Source organism: Hemitrygon akajei, chromosome 7 (genome assembly GCF_048418815.1).
Source record: "Hemitrygon akajei chromosome 7, sHemAka1.3, whole genome shotgun sequence".
In the NCBI taxonomy this organism is placed as follows: Eukaryota; Metazoa; Chordata; class Chondrichthyes; order Myliobatiformes; family Dasyatidae; genus Hemitrygon; species Hemitrygon akajei.
The window spans coordinates 42,422,603-42,445,657 of NC_133130.1; the positions used below are offsets into that span (position 1 = coordinate 42,422,603).

Sequence of the window (23,055 nt, forward strand, 5' to 3'; positions counted from 1 at the left end):
GTTTATGGTTATTCTTTTTCACCCATCCCAGCTGATTAATGAGGTCGCATGAGGAGTGGAAGGAAGCCTCGTGGTGCTGTTTATACAAAACTGTTCCAAGAGACTTTGCAGTAATTGACTGAGGGAAAGGAAAAAACAAAAAAAAAGCATCTATAATTATATTCAAACACTTCATAAGCGTGTTAATTTGCAAAGTAAAGGCAGTATTGGACAGGTTTTTATCACTCTTCATTTTATATGCTTTTCACTCATTCAGCAAAGATCCTAAAATAAAGAGAGAGGCCAAAGACATTAACCTAGAAATTCAGCAGAATATCTGTAGAGTGTGTGGGTTTCTTTAGTGTTGATGCAAGTACTATCATACAGATTAGACTGAACTAACAACAGAACATCCTTTATTGAAGTAATTCTCAAAATCAAACAGCAATGTTCAGAACAATAGTATATCAAGGTCATACCACTCAATACATTAAGTTCTTAAAGGCACATTCACACACCAACTGGCGCTCTGGTGCAGTCGGAACAATCTGGAGCTGAACACGCTCAAGACAAAGGAGATGATAGTGGATTTCAGGAGACATCCCTCCGCTATGTCTCCCCTCACAGTCCTCAGCAGCCCTGTGTCCACCGTGGAGAACTTCAGGTTCCTGGGAACCACCATCTCTCAGGATCTGAAGTGGGAGCAGAACATCAGCTCCATCCTGAAGAAGGCCCAGCAGCGGATGTATTTCCTGCGGCTCTTGAGGAAATACGGTCTGCCTCAGGAATTGCTGCTGCAGTTCTACACTGCAGTCATTGAGTCTGTCCTGTGCACCTCCATCATTGTGTGGTTTGGAGCCGCCACCAAGCAGGATAGAACCAGACTACAGCGCATCATTGGAGCCTCCCTGCCCTCTATTGTGGACCTGTACTCTTCCAGGTTGAAGAAGAGGGCGGGGAACATCATAAAGGACTCCTCCCATCCTGCGCACGGACTGTTTGATCTGCTTCCGTCTAGTAGGCGCTTCAGATCCCTCCAGACTAAGACTAATAGGCACTAGAGAAGTTTTTTCCCTACTACAGTCACTTTGCTGAACAGTTAACTGCCGGTTAACTGTCGGCTAACTATTACTTGGATTGCACTACCTGTATGTATAATCTATATTTTCATTTATATTTATCATTATTATTGTTATGAGCAGAGAGACAACATCTGCCGGAAGTAAATTCCTTGTATGTGCATAGGTACTTGGCGATTAAAGTCCGATTCTGATATGTACTACAGCATCGTGCAAATGGAAACATAGTTTGAGTTTATCTCCACATGATGAAAAAGGCCATTCAGTTTATCAGGTAATTTACAATAGAACAGCAATTTGGGATTTTGCTTCAGAAAAAGTGGGTGCCCCAGTAGAGTCGTGGTTAGTAAGACATCGGAATTTGGAATTCAATTCTGGCACAATTGGGTTTCCTCCAGGTGCTCCAGTTTCCTCCCACAGTCTAAAGATGTGCCGATGAGAAGGTTAATTGGTCATTGGAAATTGTCCTGTGATTAGGCTAGTATTAGATAGATGCATTGCTGGGCTACGTAGCTTGCTCAATCGGGAGGGCCTGTTCCATGCTGTGTCTCTAAATAAATAGACAGAGGTGCAGAATGGATCATCTTTTTTATTTACTATTTAGATGAGACCTTTCTTAATTGGTGCAAGTGAAGAACCCAAGAACTCCAACCATCTCCGAGTATCCACCTCTAACATCCTGATCTCCAAGCCATCAATGGAAAAATGCCATCCTGAATCTTAGCACTAAGTAATCCAGCAAGTTGTAAAAATGTAACACTACATTAAGGGGTCAGGGTATAATAACAAGCTAAGCAGATTCCTTCACATTCATGCACGTGATTCTTGGGAATATGGTATAACTGTGCACACTCTTGGAAAAGTTACTTTGTTACACTACTTTCGCTTCAAAAACCTTGTAGAATGAAAATCCAGTGGTATTGGAACACTTGGCAAGGCTTCCAAGTCCAGTGACCTTCTCTCAGATAGCTTCAAGCCAAAAATTACTTACAGGTCATCACCTCTGCTGCAAAGATCACACCAAAGCCTCAGAAAAATTCTCTGCCTTTTTAAGATTCACATCCTCCTCCTGTTGAAGCAGATTGGACTTTGATTGCTCATAAGTTGATTTTCCGACTGTCATCTCTCCATCACCACAGAACATCAAGTTAACTTCTATAACATTGTCTGATTCCAAGGATGCTGCAGTACAGCTAGCTGAGCTCCTGTGACCTGGATTCAATCCTGACCTCTTTTATTGCTTGTGTGGAGTTTGCGCTTTCTCTGTGACTGGGCAGATTCCTCTGCATGCTCAAGGTTCCTTACACCTGTCTTGGTATGTTAATAGACCAATGTAAATTACTACCTTGTGAATGATGGAATCCAGGAGCATAGATGGGAACATTGGTGTGGCACAGTAATGCAATGTTTAGCACAATGCCTTACAGTACAGGTGACCCAGCTTCATTTCCCACCGCTGTCTGTAAGAAGTTTGCACCTTCTCCCTGTGACTACCTGGGTTTCCTCTGGGTGCTCCAGTTTCCTCCCACAGTCCAAAGATGTTCTGGTTGGTAAGTTAATTGGCCATTATAAACTGTCCTGAGATTAGGCTAGGATAAATTAGGGGATTGCTGGGCAGCATGGCTTGAAGGGCCAGAAGGTCCCAATTCTGCGCTGGATCTCAATAAATAAACTAATAGCTATGGAGAGAACAAAATAGGAATAGTGCAAGTGGTTGCTTAAATGTCATCATAAACTTGGGCAGCCAAAGGGCCTTTTTAGCTGTTTGCAATTTTATAACTTCTATGAGAATGGAGGATTGTTGGCCTGGAGAAGGGTACTTATTTGGTACGAGTAAGGCGACAAGATTTGAAAACAGTGCAGAATACTTTTAAATCAAAGCATTATGAAGACAGGAGTTAATGTGGGTCAACAGCAGAGTGATACAGATCAATACATAAGGATATAGGCAAGAGGACTTTCTGGAAGACCATGGACACTCTGCTGTCTTGTGTCTGGATATGTCTGTGGTTCTACAATTGTTCATTGGAGGACATTTAATATAATACAGGGATGGGTTCTGGAATATCAACACACTTCTTTACACCTATCCTGAAATAAGATGGTGAGGGATGCCGTTATCCATTGTTGTTCCTTTTGCCACATCAGGCAACACTGTTGTCTTATCTGTAGCATTTTGACTTTACGAGGCCGAGTTGCTAGCTCGACGCTCAACCCAGCACAGATGGAAAGCATGCAAGGAGCTGGCCGGATTTGAACTCGGGACCATTCGCCTTGAAGTCCAGTTCTGATTGCACTGCACCACCAGCCAGCACAATTAATTATCCCTGTCTACTCGTACAGTATATGCATAACTCCCCAACACATCATCTCCCCACTGCCATGACTTGTTAGCAATTGCAGTTTAGCAATCAGTCAAAGAGAAGAATAGTACCTTGGTCTGACTTTGGAAGGGTTTTGAGAGAGCCAAAATGTATATTGTCAACCATGATGCAATTAAACTGGAAAGGTTACCTATTTGATGACTTTCCAGCTGAAGCCAGTGAAGAAACAGGGAAGAAACAGAATTTCATATTCTACTCCTTCCTAACCTGGTGAAGCTAAATTGGTATAACTTGGTGTAGAATGAAAAGTAAATTTGACATCAGTAGCTTCAGCTAATGTCTCTATTTGTCATATTATTGGGAATTCACCCTGGAGAAATTCCATGAAATAAGACTAAAGTCACATAAACTGGATACATATCACCAGAGCTTAGTTGTCACTTTGTCACTTTCCTGGAATTCATTGCTGTATGGATAAACCTTCATCAGAAGAAATTCAATAGTTAAGAAGAGGCTCATCATGACCTTAAAATCAGTTAGAGGTTGATCTTACCACTGACACCCACATTGCTTAAGTCTTAGATAATCTAGTCAATTTGCTCTGGAATAACTGCCAGCCATTGAGTTAGCAGTCAAAGGTCTTGGATTTACTCTGAACCCAATATGATGAAATCCATACGCATACGTTGTAGGCAGCAGGGTTATAGGATAGCACTCAAGAGCTGATTTAATCCACTCCCTAGCCTAAAGGTGCTACGGTGCTTGGTGTCATCCCAATTGTCATTGGTAGTAGTCATTTAGTTTGGGGCAGTTTGGCAAACTTTCAGAGCAGATGTTCCCTATGTAATGATAATGAAGGTTTATCCTGCAAATAATTACAAATCACCTCCTCTATGCTAAAATGCAAAAATGGCATGGCAAAAATAACAACGCTATTTTTTAATTTATCAAGGGTTCACCTTTGATCCAGAAATGGGAAGAAGTGTTTTCTAAAACTCCTTGAGATTTAATCAATCATGTTAGATACCAATAGTTTTAAAGGATCTGATCAAAACTATTGAAAGTCTCAGATGGGTTTTGAAGTTTGTCTTTGTTGAGTGGCTACACCTGCACTTGAATCAAAATGTGTCATTTTTAACCTAACCCCACAAGTCTGTTTTGTTTACTATCATGTCAGAGACTGCTTCACTGATATGAAAGAATACGCTTAATGTAGCGTTAACATGCAGGTCAGCAGGGCAACTCACCATATACTTTCCCACAATCTTTGCTCATTAACATTGAGCTTTCCATTGTGCAAATGTTGGAACCTTTCCATAAATGTGGGTAAAGGAACGATTACAAAATACAGACGGCAGACAACAGTTTTGAAATGATAGTCTTTTGAACAGAGGAAATTGAATCAAAGGTTAATATCTGCTCCCAGTTCAGAAACACCTGTCCTGATCAACATATTTTCCTGCATAAATTTGGACTTCAGTGATTTTTTTTTAAAACAGATAGTAAGAAATGTATTGCATTGCAATCATCTGCAGTTGGGATATGGGGTGAGGGAGAAGGACGGTAATACAGCAATTATCTAGACAGCTCAGTCAAATATTCATAAGTTCGGTGAAGCACTGACAGAGTGTCGAAATGTAGAACTGGATGTAAAAGACCTCACGACTTTATTCACAATAGCCAGTGCCATCACTCAACAAACATACTGTACGTCAAAAGGGACAGATGGCCCTATCATTTATTTGGTTCCTGATCGTGGGAGCCTGCTAATGTCATTCTCAACAGGACTGGCAACACGCTCAATGTACTACACTGACTGCAAATAAATCTGGGTTTACTTAGCCTCCTAAAATATATAAATCTATGAATTCCTTGATTCTCCAAGAAGTCAGAGCACTTTAGCGCGTCACAGCTTCATGTATATACCTCAGAACTGAGGATGACAAATGAGTGTCAAGTAGAAGGGAAGGAAAGTGGCCATTAGAGAGGGGACAGGGAAAGGGAGGTGCATTGATCAGGTGCTCAAAAGTAGTATCATTGGGGTGGGGATACTTTAACAAAATCATGGCTGATCATTTACTTTGGTTGTACTTTCCTGCTCAAACTCCGTTGACCTTGATTCCATTAGCATCTAAAGTCAATCAACTTTCATCTTGAATTAAAACTGAAAACCCTGGGAACACCCAGCAGGTCATGCAGCATCTGTGAAAAGAAAAACACTTCAACATTTCAGGTTGAACAGCCTTCATCTTGATTATAAACAGTGACAAAGCCTCTACAGTTCTGTTGGGTGGAGAATTCCAAAAATTCACTAACACTTGGGCGATATGATCTCTTCTTTGGCTAACCTCTTGTTTTGAGAGTGTGGTTCTAGACATCCCAGCCAGGGGAAACATCAATTCCACATCCACTCTTTCAATCCCAGTTAAGACATTTTTAACTTCAATCAGTTCTTCTAAACATAAGAAAGCTTTGGCTCACTCTGCTTGAAGTAAACCCAGGAATTGTCTGATGACTGCACTACCTTTCATCTATCACACATTTACCCTTCCTTATGTGAGGAGATAAGATTTTTGCAATAAAACCTGGTTTATTGCTTTAGCTTTCCTAATTGCTGCAACTGCATATTAACTTTTACTCATTCATGTACAAGGATACCCACCTCCCTCTGAGCACCAAATCTTTCAATCCCTCACCATTTAAAACTCCCCCACCTTTCTACATTTTCTGACAAAGTGAATGAACTCATATTTTTCTAGACTTCGCTCTACTTATTACATTTTTACACCTTCATTTAAAGTCTAGCTATGTATGGCATCCTGAAGCCACTCTACATGCCTTCATAACCCACCCTACCACCCAGTTTAGTACCAGCAGCACATTTGGGTTTATTGATCTCCTGATCCAAAATACTGATATGGATTGTGAACGTCTGGGGCTCCGGCACCCATTCTTCAGGCAACACAAGCCTACTCTCTCTTTTTATCCATTAGCCAATCGTTAATCGACACCAAGGTGGTATCGCCAATACCAAGTACTCCAATTCTGCTTAATTTTGAGGTAATTTATTGAAGGCTTTCTTGAATGTCCACATGGTTCACCCCTATTAATGTTTGTTAGTTAGACTTTCAAAATAAGCTAACAGATTTGTCAAACATGATTTTCCTTTAACAAATCCTGTTGACTCTGTCCAGTTGTACTATTGCTTACTAACTGCTCTGTTACCAATTCCTTAAAGCTAGCAATACTTAGGGAATGAAAATTTTGCCAGAAGCTAAACTCACCCAAACTGTGGGTGGCCAGTGCAAGTGTCAGTTCCTATTGACTGGCTGTCCATTACATTCCAAAAATAGCCTGAGTTTGAAATGTTATACCACAAACACTCATCCATCCTATGTGCCAAAACATCTCACATTTGATATTCTGGGTCTTCCATTTTGGGCTGTAAAAGGAAAGAGGGGGCATTCGTTTAGCGACAATCAAGGTAATGCCAAAAGATTTAAAAGGAATGAGTTACTTTTGATGTAGGAAGTGACCAGCAGTGTTGTTGTTTACAGAATGGTCACCACTGCACACATCTTTTAAAAGTGTCAATAGTCTATCAAATGGTGAAAGACCTTGAAAGAGTGGATGTGGAGAAGATGTTTCCTATGGTGGGAGAGTCCAAGACCAGAGAATTAAAGGGGCATTCTTTTAGAATGGAGGTGAGGAAGAATTTATTTAGTGGTAAATTTGTGGAATTCACTGCCACAGGCGGCTGTGGAGGCCAAGTCTTTATGTGTATTTAAGGTGAGATCGATAGATTCTTCACTGGACAGGGCATGAAGGGATACGGAGAGACGGCAGGAGATTGGGGCTGAGAAGAAAATTGGTCGGCCATGATGAAATGGCAGAACAGACTCAATGGGCCAAATGGCTTAATTCTGCTCCTATATCTCAAGGTCTTATGGGATGGTAGGGTGGGTGCCTTTAACAAGCAATTCAAGGGATACCAATAGGCAATCTCTAGCTGCTGAACATTTGAACTGAGTAGCAACTAATTTTATGAACTACAAGAGGGGCAGCAGGAAGATTGCTGAGACATTCATTGAATACATAATGCTAAGCAATTCAAAAGCAAAGCCACACTCATTAATTTTCACCAGAGCGTCACTAACAGACTCTGGTCTGACTGAAGGCAAGATGGCTGCAAAGATTTGCAATGAAACTTACTTCGAGGATCTTCTGCAGACTCTTTAACAAAGCTTTGAGCCCAGCTGAAGATGTCTGATGTTGCTGTGGGAAGTGACCACAGAACTCCGCTCTGATGCTTAGCTTCTACATGTAGATCAGGCCTGTGTCAAAGAAAATGTAGTATTAGTAACACATGACCTTTGATAAAGAAGGCAATCTGAAGGGTAAAAACAAGGGGGGGGGGTATTTTTTTTAAGCATTTATTTGCAGACAAGATTTTATAGTTTTTCATATGAAAAAAGGTGACCTTTATGATCCCTGTTCTGAAGATATTTTATTTTGTTTGCAGGAGAGATTGGTATCAGTAATGAATATGTTGTGTACTTGTGGTGGTGAACTCCCTCACCTCCTTGCTCCTAAGTTGCTCCAGTCATAAGCCCAAGGACAAGATCAAGAGCCAAGTGCCATAAATACTATGAACACACATTCTGCTTTGCTGATAGCAGTTCCAGCTGCAAACAAAGTTACTTATCACAATAAATAATGTGAGAAATGTACTTTCCCAAGTAAGATGATTTCAGCCCCTTTCCACTTCTGGGCAGTAGCCCTTTCATATACCTAACGGTATATAGATACATTCCATTGAAAAAAACGAATACTATTTTCACAATAGGGTACAATTCTACAAGAACTCACAAGCTGCACATTTAGTAAATTTATTCAGTTTTGATGTACGTAGTTTTGTTACTGATCAGTCAAACAGATGAAATGCAAAAAAAGAGAGAAAGAAAACAAGCTGCTGGAGGAACTCTGTGGAGGCAAAAGGAGTTGAATTTTTGGGTCAGGATCCAGCACAGTTGACTGTGAAATGTCAGCGTTCTTGGTGCCGTCATGGTCCAACAGTGCACACAAGTTCCTGATATGCCAAGCAAGCATAGCTATGGCTCCCAGCAAAATAAAGCAGGAGGGTGTTGCTCCCTAAGCAAGAGGAATGTTGTGCTGCTTATGAGAGCTAACACCCGCATTCTGAGATCCATCAGATGTTTGTAGTGCATACGATTACGTTCAGGAGCCTGAGGCTCAATCCACACCCAATGTTCTTGAAGCTTAATAAAGTGATTGTGAAATATCAAGCTTGTTCAGTGCCTGTGCATAAATGGTTTGACTTATTGGCTTCAAATATGCTTCATTGATCACTGGTGTGTCTGAAAACTAGCACAGGCACACAACACTTAACAAAAAGAGCAATTTGTATCTATATAATGTCTTTAATGTTGCAAAACCACCCAAACAGCTTTAAAATATTGATTTATTTCCAAAATACATTTCAGTGAAGGACTTTGTGAAAATGTTTCATCAGTGAGTCACTCTCCATCCAGAAATAAGATAATGGTTGATCTGTAGCCTAACACTATACCATATAACCTTTTCCCCATATTACTGATTTTTTTTTTATTTAATAGAAATCAACCATTTTTACTTCTAACACTTCGTCCAGCAATAACTCCTATTTGCAGGAGTGAATTCCAAACCTAACAATTCATATTCTCCTTGACCACATTTTATTTTTTGTTCTAGATATGCTGACCAGCTGCAATTAGTCTCTCCCCATCCATCGTACAAGGACAACTCCATATCTTGAATATGTAGATCACATTGGCTCTTAATCTTTAAAAATTTAAACCATAGTTTGCCTACTCCTTCATTTTAACTTAACCATTGTTATTTTGGTATGTTTGTGCTACTTCAGCACACGTGTAATTTCCAATGTGAAGAGTGCAGACTAAACACAATATTGTAGTTGTGGATGAACAATTCACTTTTTGACATATGGAATATGACTTCTAACTGAGGTTAAGCTCATCACTACTGTTTGTCACTTTTATTTTATTAGCCTGTTCAAATTTTACTCTTAACCTATCCAAAGAGTCCAAAACTCTTTGAAGACCCGTTGCTTCTAACCCTTCATTATTTGGAAAATACTTCTTAACATAAAGGTATCAAGGTGAGTGATCTCATAATTGGCTTTATTGAAATCCATTTGCTTTAGTTTTGTCCATTCTTTTAATAGCGTAGTGATCTTTGTGTTTCCAGCTATATTGCTTATAGTGACATCTACTTGTGTCAGTGACAAATCTGAGTATGTGGTTCTCGATCCCATCATTGGATTTACTAGTATATGCATTTCAAATCTCATAATCAGGTCAACACTCAGCCCTCATTTCCATTCTTTTCAACAGATTTTGCATGGGATTTCATTGTCACTTTAAGCCCCCTATATGACTGGAACAATGCTCCAGATTTACCAGCACTGTTTTCAATTTCACAGATATTTCCAACAATAATTGCTTCAAGTATCTCAACATTCATAAGGCCGATTGTCAATTGTTTGTTAGTGATTATGCAACAGCATGATAATTGCAAATAACACCTGATGTTTTAGAAGAAATGGGTTATTGCCTATGGTGACAAAACCTACAATTACCAATCCTTCAGGGAAATCACATACAACTTCATATCACTGCATCTCTAAATGCTTTGTTCCTTACTATCACAGTAATTATTCTGAAAATGCCAGAGGACAACTATGGATAAAAAAATGTCAGAAATTTTCTACCTCCACTACACTTTCTCTCCAACAGTAGCACTATGTTCTTTATTGTGTTTTTTAAAATTTCCTCAGTGTAATTATGTATGACATGATCTGTCTGGATTACAAGCTAAACAAAAACTTTCCACTGTATCTTGTTACAAATGACAATAAAAAACTTACAAATACTCATTGAAACAGCACTTAAATGATGCTGCATTGGCTTCTGCATCTGTTTGTCCAGGTGTTACACGTGAATATTTTGTTTTAATATATACTTTTCTGGTGGATATGTTGATTCTTTGTGAATTACATACTGTTGTGAATCACATTCATTTCCCCACGTTCAACACGTAGCACACATCAACTGAAACTACTGACACTAATTAATTTCATGCTTCCACTTCTAAAGAAGTCAACACGTTGTTTGTCAGCCATTGCCCAGAAGAATGGCAGCAAGTCAACAGAAATGCTCCCCATGATTCTTCAATGATGCCTGGCTAAAGGGGAGAATAATTCAATGAGTGAATTGCCATGTTATTAATTTGACATAGAAAATGCAAAAGGGGAATTTGGGAGGTCATCAACAAAGGAAAGATTATAAAAGGTTTGAGTCAATCTGGGGAATTTTACTTTCCTTTATTCCTTTGCCCTGCAGAGCTTTGGGATGCCACATGAATGCTATTTTGCCATTTACCAGATTCAAAAATACATTTATTATCAATGTATGTAGTATACAACTGAGATTTTTCTTCCCCACAGACAGCCACAAAACAAAAACCATGGAATCCATCAAAGGAAAATGCCAACCGCCATCCCACGCACAAACAAAAAACAAATTGTGAATCTGTAGCTTTACTTGCGCTGTTGAACATTGCATATTGATGTGAAATGATAACTTCCAACAGAAGAGATAGGAAAACATAGTTACCTCCTGTTTGCCTAAGTGTGGGATTTGTAGACAGAGTCCTCAGTGTTAGCGCACAAGAACACAATCTTATCCTTTGCACAGGCTGTCGAGATTGCGGATGACTGGCTTCCATTCCAGTTCTTTGGATTCTGAGGTGGCAGGTGAAGCCATTGTGGGACAGACAGTCATAATCACAGAGATTTCAGAGATAACCTTTATTAAGATAGATTTTTTTTTTCTTTCATGGCTTTTATCCAAATGCTCTCCACTGATAAAAACTGGAGCTAGGCCAAGAGGCACAGAAGAGTATGATTCAACATTGACCACTAGGGCTGAAATATTGACTTTGAATTGAATTGACTATTACTTACATCCTTCACATACCCGAGGAGTAAAAATCTTTACCTTATGTCTCTGTCTAAATGTGCAACAGGCAATTTATAATAAATAGTTTGTACAACAATATAACATAGAAATACAGTTGCATCAGCATGGATTAATCAGTCTGATGGCCTAGTGGAAGAAGCTGTCCTGGCACCTATTGGTCCTGGCTTTTATGCTGCAGTACCGCTTCCGAGATGGTAGCAGCTGGAACAGTTTGTGGTTGGGGTGACACGGGTCCCCAATGATCCTTTGGGCCTTTTTTTTTTTAAACCTGTCTTTGTAAATGTCTTGAATAGTGGAAAGTTCATATCCACAGATATGACTGTTTGCACCACTCTCTGCAGAGTCCTGCGATTAAGGGAGGTACAGTTCCCATACCAGACAGATGCAGCCAATCAGGATGCTCCCAATTATGTTCCTGTAGAAAATTCTTAGAATTTGGGGGCCCCATACCAAACTTGTGCAACCGTCTGAGGTGAAAGAGGCACTGTTGTACCCTTTTCACCACAGAGCTGGTGTGTACAGACCACATGAGGTCCTTGGTGATGTGGATGCTGAGGAACTTAAAGCTGTTCACCCTCTCAAACCCAGATCCATTGATGTCAATAGGGGTTAGCCTGTCTCCATTCCTCCAGTAGTCCACAACCAGCTCCTTTGTTTTTGCAACATTGAGGGAGAGGTTTTTTTTGACACCACTGTGTCAGGGTGATGACTTTTTCCTCTGTAGGCTGTCTTGTTATTATTTGAGATTAGGCCAATCAGTGTAATACAGTCAGCAAATCTAATTACCAGATTGGAGCTGTGGGTGGCAATAAACTACAGAGAGTAAAGAAGGGAGCTTAGGACACAGCCCTGAAGGGCACCTGTTTTGAGGGTCAGAGGGGCAAAGGTGAGAGAGCCCAATCTTACCACCTGCTGGCGATCTGACAGGAAGTTCAGGACCCAGCTACACAAGGCTAGATGAAGGCCGAGGTCTCTGAGCTTCCTGTCGAGCCTGGATGGAACTATGGTGTTGAATGCTGAACTGTAGTCCAAGAACAGCATTCTCACATAAGCATCCTTCTTCTCCGGATGTGCAAGGACAGTGTGTAGAACTGTGGCTATTGTGGTATCAGTCGATCGGTTGTGTTGGTAGGTGAATTGTAGGGGGTCCAGTGTGGGTAGTAGTATGCTGCAGAACATTTCTTGCAGAGCTGGTATGACTGAGTAACTGTATGGCCTATAATAATTAACAAAAGATATTACGGGTTGAGTACCCCTTATCTGAAGTGCTTATGGCCATGAGTGTTTTGGATTTTGGAACGTATAATGAGATAGCTTGGGATTACAATAATTTCCAACTCTGAATTTATGTGCTACCGCTAAGCAGTCTTTCTCGCACACTTGTTCATCACACGTATGTATTTAACAGTAAAAATTATTACCTGCCATTAATATAATGAAAATATAACGCGTGCAGGGAAACAAAAGCCCCATCAGAAGAATATCTGAATCAGTTGCTGATCAACCAACAATGGCAGGTTTTTAGGCTCCACCGACAAGGCGGTCTTTAGATCAAAAGGTTATAGTACACTGTATTTGTATTTTTTTTAATATAGGTATAAAAAACAATCAGCATTGTAGACTTGCTATGGTGTTAGATTTTTGTGATCAGTAGATGCTTTAAAAATTCAATGCCATACCTTTTCTTAAATTTCTGCAATCAACTTGCTCAATATTCACAATTACCAATGAGAAAATCTGCAGATGCTGGAAATCTGAGCAACACACACAAAATGCTGGAGGAACTCAGCAGGCCAGGCAGCATCTATGGAAAAGAGTACAGTCGACGTTTTGGGCCAAGACCCTGGACAGAAAAAAGATGAGAAATAGAGTTAAAAGGTGTGGAGGAGGGAGGGAGAAACACAAGGTGATAGGTGAAACTGGGAGGGGAAGGGGTGAAGTAAAGAGCTGGGAAGTTGATTGGTGAAACTGACACAGGGCTGGAGAAAAGGAAATATAGTAAGAAAGGATAGAGGCTATGGATGAAAGAAAAGGGGGAGGAGCAACAGAGGGAAGCGATGGGCAGGCAAAAGGATAAGGTGAGAGAGGAAGAAGGGTATGGGGACTGGTGAAGGAGAGGGTGGAGGCGAGCATTGCTGGAAGTTTGAGAAATCAATGATCATGCCATTAGATTAGAGGCTACCCAGATGGAAATCAAGGTATTGTTCCTCCAGTCTGAGTGTGGCCGCTTTATGACAGTAGAGGAGGCAATGGACAGACATAATCCGAATTGGAATGGGAAGTGGAATTAAAATGGATGGCTATTGGGAGACCCCGCTTTTCTGGCAGACAGCACGTAGGTGCTCGGCAAAGCGGTCTCCCAATCTACATCGGATCTGACAGTTTAACATGAAGCCACAGCAAGAGCACCGGACATTGTATATGACCCCAACAGGTTCAAAGGCGAAGTGTCATCTCACCTAGATGGATTGTTTGGGGCCCTGAATGGTAGTGAGGGAGGTGGTGGAGGGGCAGTTGTATCACTTGTTCCGCTTCCTGCACCCATGCGGAGCTTTTCAACTTTTTCCACTTTGCCTCCAACTTCCACCTTGCCCTCAGATTTACCTGGTCCATTTCCAAAACCCCTCCCCTTTCTTGATCTCTGTATCTACCTCTGAAGACAGCTCATCTAATGATGTCTATTATAAACCCACAGACTCTCACAGCTACCTGGACTACCTTGGTATCTCTTCCCACTCTGTTACTTGTAAAAACGGCATATCCTTCTTTCAACTCCTCCATCTCTGCTGCATCTGCTCTCAGGATGAGGCTTTTTATTCCAGAATGAAGGAGATGTCCCCCTCCTTCAAAGGAAGTGGCTTCCACCATTAATACTGCCCTCAACTACATCTCTTCCATTTCACACACATCTGCTCTCACCCCATCCTACTGCCACCCTACCAGGGATAGGGTTCCTCTTGTCTTCACTTACCACCCCACCAGCCTCTGTGTTCAGTACATAATTCTCTGCCACTTCCGCCATCTCCAACGGGATCCCCTTACCAAGCACATTATCCCCCCACTGACTTTCTGTTTTCTGCAGGGATTGCTTCCAACACGACTCCATTGTCCATTTATCACTCCCCACTGATCTCCCTCCTGGCACTTATCCTTGCAAGTGGAAGATGTGCTACACCTCAAACTTCTGGCAATGCCTACCCCTCTCTTTCACCAGTCCCCATATGCTTTTCCCTCTCTCACCTCATCTCTTTGACTAACCATTGCCTCATCTGGTGTTCTTCCCTTTTCTTTCTTCCATGGCCTCCTGTCCTCTCCTATTAGATTCCCTCTTCTCCAGCCCCGTATCTCATTCACCAATCAACTTCTCAGCTCTTTACTTCACTTCCTTCCCCTCCCAGTTTCCCCAATCACCTTGTGTTTCTCCGTCTTCTCTCCTCACCTTTTAACTCTACTCCTCGTCTTTTTCTGTCGGTTCTACTGAAAGGTTACGGCATAAAATATTGATGTACTCTTTTCCATAGATTCTGCCTGGCCTGCTGAGTCCCTCCAGAATTCTGTGTGCGTTGCTTGGATTTCTAGCATCTGCAGATTTTCTCTTGTTTGTGCCTTTCTACAAAATGATTTTGGTTTCTGCTAAAAAGTAAAAAGTGCTTGAATGATAAGAAAGAGTAACCTTAAGTAACAGGCAAGCTGCTGCAATTACGATCAAGCCATTTGAGTGACTGCAGTAACCATAGTGTACATACATTCATTTCATAATTACTAAAGTCTCAGTTATGTCAATTCCTTCCTTTGCAATGTACTAAACAGAATCATGGTCTATTAAGTCAGACACAGAGGGCCTAAAGCACTGAGGTATATATCAACAATCACAGACATTACTGGGGAAAAATCTATCTAAATTAGTAGGTCTGCAGATAGGCTGATTTGTTAAGACGTATGTAAGGCCCAGTGTTGGTCTGTCTTATTAGCTGCTGATCTTGACGACAACTTTGATCTTAACCATTTGAATTAAGCAGCCGGTCAGTCTAGCTGCATGATAAGTTCTACTTCACAAAACTCCTCCAATTTGACGCAAACTTCTGGTAACGCAGGATTAAAATAAGGAAACAATATTGCAATCACAACTGCCTATAAAATCAATTTAATAGATGTAAAGTCAAGAATATGCCCAAAAGAGGAAAAACAGATATATTCATTCCCAGGAATAAAAGTTACATTGATGAGTAAGCTCTTGCTGACAATCATTTTTCCTTTCATTTGTTAACTATCAACAGATTTCATTTCCACCAACGATGCACAAACAGATTGTAACAGACACCCTTTTATCTTTTTGATGGCATTGACCTCATAAAGAAACACTTATATGGAAACCAGAACTTACTCTTCTTCAAACAGTGTCCTGAGATTGCTAAAGATCAGGAAGCTGACAGTTTAAATTTTTCATCTCAAAAATAGCAACAGTGACCCATACAACACTTTTTCCAGTACTGCAATAACATGTGAACCAAGAATGTCTCTCAAGTCTGGAGCAGAACCTGAATGCTCAGCATCTTAGAACAAACTGGCACCAAACCGTTTTGCTATTCAATGCAATCCACAGCAATGGATTACAATGTAAATTGATGGAGAAGATCCTGGGAGGTATAATGTGATTAGGAATAGTCAGCATGGCTTTGTCAAGGGCAGGTCAGGCCTTATGAGCCTGATTGAATTTTTTGAGGATGCAACTAAACACATTGATGAAGGAAGAGCAGTAGATGTAGTGTATATGGATTTCAGCAAGGCATTTGATAAGGTACCCCATGCAAGGCTTATTGAGAAAGTAAGAGGCATGGGATCCAAGGGGACATTGCTTTGTGAATCCAGAACTAGCTTGCCCACAGAAGGCAAAGAGTGGTTGTAGATGGGTCATTTTCTGCATGGAAATCAGTGACCAGTGGTGTGACTCAGGGATCTGTTCTGGGACCCTTACTCTTCGTGATTTTTATAAATGACCTGGATAAGGAAGTGGAGGGATGGGTTAGAAAGTTTGCTGATGACTCAAAGGTTGGAGGTTGTGGATAGTATGGAGTGCTGTCAGAGGTTACAGTGGGACATTGATAGGACGCAGAACTGGGCTGAGAAGTGGCAGATAGAGCTCAACCCAGATAAGTGTGAAGTGGTTCATTTTGGTAGGTCAAATATGATGGCAGAATATAGTATTAATGATAAGACTCTTGGCAGTGTGGAGGATCAGAGGGATCTTGGGGTCCGAGTCCACAGGGCACTCAAAGCAGCTGTGCAGGTTGACTCTGTGGTCAAGAAGGAATACGGTGTATTGGCCTTCATCAATCGTGGAATTGAATTTAGGAGCCGAGAAGTAATGTTGCAGCTATATAGGACCCTGGTCAGAACCCACTTGGAGCACTGTGCTCAGTTCTGGTTGCCTCACTACAGGAAGGATGTGGAAACCATAGAAAGGGTGCAGAAGAGATTTACAAGGATGCTACCTGGATTGGGCAGCATGCCTTATGAAAACAGGTTGAGTGAACTCAGCCATTTCTCCTTGGAGTGACAGAGGATGGGAGGTGACCTGATAGAGGTGTATAAGATGATGAGAGGCATTGATCGTGTGAATAGTCAGAGGCTTTTTCCCCAGGGCTGAAATGGTTGCCACAAGAGGACACAGGTTTAAGGTGCTGGGGAGTAGGTACAGAGGAGATGTCAGAGGTAAGTTTTTTTACTCAGAGAGTGGTGAGTGTGTGGAATGGGCTGTCGGCAATGGTGGTGGAGGTGGATACAATAGGGTCTTTTAAGAGACTTTTGGATAGGTACATGGTGCTTGGAAAAATAGAGGGCTATAGGTAAGCCTAGTAATTTCTAAGGTAGGGTCATGTTCGGCACAACTTTGTGGGCCAAAGGGCCTGTATTGTGCTGTAGGTTTTCTATTCTATTCTATCACTGATTTTTTTTCCGAGGTATACAGATGTACTGATGGTCTTGCCAAGCAAGCTAATAAATAGAAGTTTTGAAGTAAAATAAAATAAACTTAAGATATAAAATAATTAAACAGATTTGCAAAGGCGCTCCAATCCTTGCTACTCTAACTTCTCTTGCCTAAATAACATTACTACATTCTTCTCTCTGATGAGTTTTTAACTTATTAATTGGTGAATGACTTGTTGCGTGCCATGTCATATTATTAACACTCCAGTGTACTTCATTCTACTCCCACAAATACAAGACTCATTTCAGTTTCTCATCCCTTTTTAAAAAAAGATTGACCTTTCAGTAGGTCATACATCCAGCTGAGAGGCCAGCAATTTCACATTGGTTGAAACCATTTATCTACTTCATGTCTGGAAGGGAAATTGCTTGGTTATCCACCCCCAGCCATATCCTTCAAAACTTATGGCCCTCAAAGAAATCGGTTCTCCTCCAATCCCTTCAGATTTACTCACTCTGTCATTGACAATTGTGTCATATTGTTCTGGAGTTCCTTCCTGAATACTCGTCACCTATCCTTCCAACTTGTTCTTTCAAATTGTATTATTCTCCCAAGCTTAAGATAAAAGCTATATCTGTGAGTCAGTGTTTTTTTTTTAATTTGTTGCCACTGCCATGAAGTATCTTAAAAAGATTTTTGCCAATAAAAGAGCTACAAAAATGGAGTTTGTTGTTGCGGTGTTTTGGTTTTAGGTCATATGTTCAGCCTGATGCCATGGGCTGAGTCTGCTTGGGAAATAGACAATAGCATAACTATTAGTAGAAAATAAATGGTGCAACTCTGAAAGATTCTGCATAATGCAAATCTTTGGGTACATCAAAACTATGGTGCAGTTGTCACAGACAACCTTAGTCCTGCTAATATTGAGGAAGAGGTTGTTTGCTTGTTGCCAGGCCTTGAGCTTGACAATGTGGTTGCTTGCCTGTTTGGCTATGCACTCATGGCTGAGCAGGGGATGCAGCAATGGACTCGGCACACAGCCCCTGGGGAGCACCCATGTTGCAAATGATGGGGTGTGAGGAGCGGCTGTGCATTCTGACTATCTGAGGCCTGATAGTTAGGAAGGCCAACACCCAGTTGCACCATGGTGTATTTAGGCCCCAAGCACAAAATTTGCTCCACACCTTCACCCACTCAGCAGCCCTCCACACCCCCATTACATTATCATTTCCTCTTAGAGCCACCTTATGTACAGACACTCCTGTACCTCCTGTCACTTTATTTACAAAAAAATCAAATCTATATTTAAGCTGTCTTATGTATTTATATTTATTGTGTTTTTATTATTGTGTTCTTTCTCTTATTGTGCTTTGTGCTACATCAGATCCAGAGTAAAAATTCAGTTCTCCTTTACACTTGCTTACTGAAAATGACATTAAACAATCTTGATCTTTTTAGAAACTAGCAAAGTAACCATAGATTAGTGATTGAATTTGAAATTTTCTTGGACAATAGGATAAAAATTATCAACAAGTTTTTGTACTTCCGGTCAAGATGGCTCCAGCGAATGAGGCATTGAGTGACACCTTCTATGATTGAAATTATTTCACTTTTTCTATGCATTTTACTTATTTTTTTAATCATAATTGTGTTTCAGAAACTTTTGATGACTGGCTTACAGTTTGGAGTTGAATCGAGCGATTTAATGCTCTGTTAACCCCGAGAAAATTCCAGGAGAGGACCACGAGCGTGAGTTGCCTGGAGCAGAAGACCAAAGACAGGGCACGGGGCCACGATCGATTCCATTTCTCACCGATCAAAGTGCCGAGTAAGATTGAAACAGTAAGGCAAATACGGAGGAGGCTGGGTCGGTGACTGCTTTCAATGAAGGCCACCTCGAGCCCATGGTCGCTCCCCACGGAAGGACTGAGCATCGAGCTGTCACTCTCTTCAAAGCTGAGTGAGGATGTTGGAGATTCTGATAGTTATATGGACTGTGGTTTACACGGTCTCCTTCAGTGTCTGCATTTTCTTTTCTTTCGTGTTGCCATTTTCCAGGTGGGCGGTACGTTAAGTTTTTGTGTGAGGGAAGGGTTGGGGATTTGGGATCTGATGTTCTTGTCAGTGTTTTCCATGTGGACAATCTGTTAGTTTTTTGTGTAAGAGAGTGGGGGTTTTGAGAGTTTGGTGTTATTGTCGCTGTTATTTTTGGGGTGAGAGGATCTGGTGGGTTAGGGGTTTGATGTTCTAGCTGCCGATTTCCGGGTGGGCGATCTGTTTTTGTGCCAAGGACGGGTTGGGGTGGGGGGGGGGGTAGGTTAGGGCATATGAGTTTTTGTTTCTTTTTCATGCAGGGCTGGTGGTGTTGATGTCTTTTTCTTTCAAAAACTTTCACGGTTATCTATATTTCCTGGCTATCTGGAGAAGATCAATCTCAGAGTTGTATTCTGTGTATATACTTCGGTAATAAAATAAACCTTTAAACAGCTCAACTGGTGAAAAACTTGCTGAGATCTTGGCCAAGCAAAACAGTCCTTTACTCTGTTCCCCTAGGGAACACTGCTCCTGCCAGATCTGATGGAGAGAATGCCTTCCTATCACCCTCTGGGGACATTACATCACCAAGTTATTTGTCAGAGCTGTTTGATCCATTTCTCCACCCAAGGATTGCCAAATAACAGCCCCCAGTCACACTTACCCATGACACTCCAACTCACCCAGCTCCAAAACGGAGTTGAAATTAGGACTATAATGTTATCACTAACATTTCACTGAAAGTGAGTGACTGTTACAGGCCAGAAAATTATGAAGGGGCTGGAGAGATAAAAGAACAGAGAGACCATCACCAGTCGGTGCAACTTTATGGCTTTGTGTTGCTGACATAGAACCCAAAATGCAGAAGGAAAATACAACTTAGGAAGTGACTGTAGATCAAAGCAAATTTCGTCATGCTTCAATCAAATGGATCTTTATACTTACATGAGGGGAAATGAAAGAAAAGTGCACCTGTTTACTTTGCATGTGGAATAAGAATACAGGCCATAGTATCCTGGAGCATACACCACCTGCTCTGAGAATGCAGTCAATTATTTTATTACTTAAAGTTGCACGTTACAATTTACTTCAGATAAAGTTAATTTGCACAGTTTATGGAGTTCACATACAGCCATCGTTTTGCAGAATATAGTTTTGCATCTTATTCATTGAGTCATTAAAAAAAAATCAAATCATTGTTATTTGAAAATTAGTTAAGTGCATTATTGCCATTTATGTTAGTCTTTTCTTCACTTTTAGTTCCACACAAAGCCTCTTGAAATTGCCATGTTACCCTGGCAATGGTCTCATCTCACGAGCACAGAATTCATGGTATCAAATCTGAGAAACTTCATTGGGAAAAACCGATTTCCATCAAGAAGCACAAGACTACTTTGTGCATGGAAATGTCAACCCACATACATTTCTAGCACAAGATTTTCCATCGATCAAAATATTTAAACTTCTTCATAGCAGGAGTACCTTAACCACCAAAGAGGTTCACAGTCTTCTCAAAAACATCTCAGCTAAGGACAAAAAGTTAATGACAGCTCTTTTTGGTAGCATGATATCCAGAGGGAAGTTCTTAAAGAAACAGAGAATTGTGGGTGGCCCTTCCCTTCCCATATCATGCCTCTATTCTGCACTTTATCTAGAGTGAGAGATGTGTCTGTGTTCCCTATGTGTCCAGCTCATTTTTTGAAGGCAACTCCTTGGATATAATTTAAGGATCTCTGAAAATGTTATCATTTCTGAGATTTTGGTGAATATATATTTCTCCTCATGGCATGCTTCTTTAATTTAATTCTGCTAATTTACAAAGATTCTTCAGCTCCTTCTCCTTTGCTGCCTGCTAGACATTAGAAGATTTAAGTATAAATTGTTTAAATTAATATTCAATTAAGATTTTTTTCTGTAAGCCCACTCAGTTTAATAAGTGCAGATGTATGCTAGTAAAGCTGTAAAACATCTGTCCATTTCTACTCTGGAGCGATTCAATCCCATTCAGAGATGGTAATGTCATAACAGTTTCATCTTTAAAATTTCAGTTCCCTATTTTACACCACCTATAACACCATTGATCTAAAAATGCCTTTTTCCAAATAGAATTTAAAAGACTGGTGTCTCAAAAAGCATCTCCTTCAAAAAACAATCTGTTGACTCTCTTCTACATGAAGTTATATCAAAAGTCTTTTTTTTGAAATATTATATGGTGTGACCATTTGTGAAATTCCTCTGTTTGCTTGTCTGAGGAAGAGAAGCTCTGGTGTCATTTCAGATAAAGGTGATAGATAATTGTTGTCATATGCTAAAGCAAGTTTATGGCCACGTGAGAAACATCAGGGTTCCTTTCCTAGCACCAAATAAAATCCTCTAGTTGGATGTTTGTGGCAGAGATTGATGCGTCTTCTGTTTTATTACACTAGAGTGCATTTTCCCTTCTAACATAATTAAGATAGTCATATTCCCTGTTGCTACTGAATATTTTATGGGTAGTCAAACTAAGGAACTCCTGAGCATGTGACATCCATATTTCATGTCAACACTGTCCTTGTGGAATATAGTGAAAAGTCTTGTTAGAATATGAACCTACTAGGAACTGAGGGAAAACATATTTCTTAGCAGACTATTTGATGCTTGTTCAAATGATTTCATTTCAATATGCTGTGTGTGAAGGAAGGGTAATTTATGGTGCCTTCTTACCTTATACTGGGAGGAAGAAAATATAGAAATTTTATGCATTTTCCAGCACAAACTTTATTGGGATTGTATCAGTACACAAAAGTGGTGCTTATCATTCTTTTCAGATTGACAGATGGGAGATATTATCAGACAACCTAGTCCATCAGACAGAATTTAAATGTTTAATACTGCTTTCTCATATTCATAACCTTTCTCTGTTAATATAATCATTTACTAATCTAGCTGCCATTATTATTATTATTTGATTTTCTGTTCTAGCCAATGATTCCATGATCCCGCCTACTCTCCAATATCTAGGAAGCCATTCCCTTTCCTCTTCTGTGGCCCTTCCTATCACACGTGACTTTGCTCAGGCTTTTGAACATCACCCTGTAGGTCTTATGCCTGTCATTTCTTACAATTCTAAGAAACAATATGGGACACATGTTTTGACATTATTGCTCAAGTATGATAATATCTACTCACAACAATGTACAGGACTACTATGTATTGAAAAGTTAAGAATTCTAGCTCTTATCCCCTGCTAACCAGTCTGTACTGCTCTGGCCATTGAGTCAGCACAGAACACAGTCCAAGTTAGGAACTTGCTGCCTTTTATAACTCAAGTCCACTCAGTGTATCAGTCACATTGGTAGCCATTTAAAGACAATGTCCACAGTTTTGTAGTGGATTTATTTTAGAGTTTGTATTTTGAGGCTTTCCTTAAGAGAATAATGATAGATTTTCCCTCCAAAATTACAGCAAATTAATTAGTAAGGATATAGTGCACACTACCTTGTCAAAAATGCCTTGTCCTTTCATCACTTTGATTCCAAACAGGGATTTACAGAGCTTGCCAGTCTGAAATGGTCTTTGTACTCTGGACTGATGTCCACAGGGAACAAAGAATGCCAGCAAATCATTTCACATGTACTGAAAGAATCATTTCTGTTTATACTGGAAACAAA

At 40.5% G+C, this 23,055-nt stretch overlaps 1 long non-coding RNA gene across 2 annotated transcripts; it reads right to left on the reverse strand.

Annotated features, from left to right (window-relative positions):
- Positions 1–378: 378 nt before the first annotated feature.
- On the reverse strand, positions 379–22,959 carry LOC140730385 (uncharacterized). 2 transcript variants are annotated; one of them, XR_012099581.1, is made up of 3 exons: positions 22,883–22,959; positions 7,595–7,716; positions 379–5,584 (listed from the first exon to the last, which is right to left on the reverse strand). It is a non-coding gene; the product is annotated as an uncharacterized lncRNA (long non-coding RNA). The 2 variants fall into 2 exon arrangements; XR_012099580.1 differs by lacking the exon at positions 379–5,584 and adding an exon at positions 6,662–6,824.
- Positions 22,960–23,055: the final 96 nt, after the last annotated feature.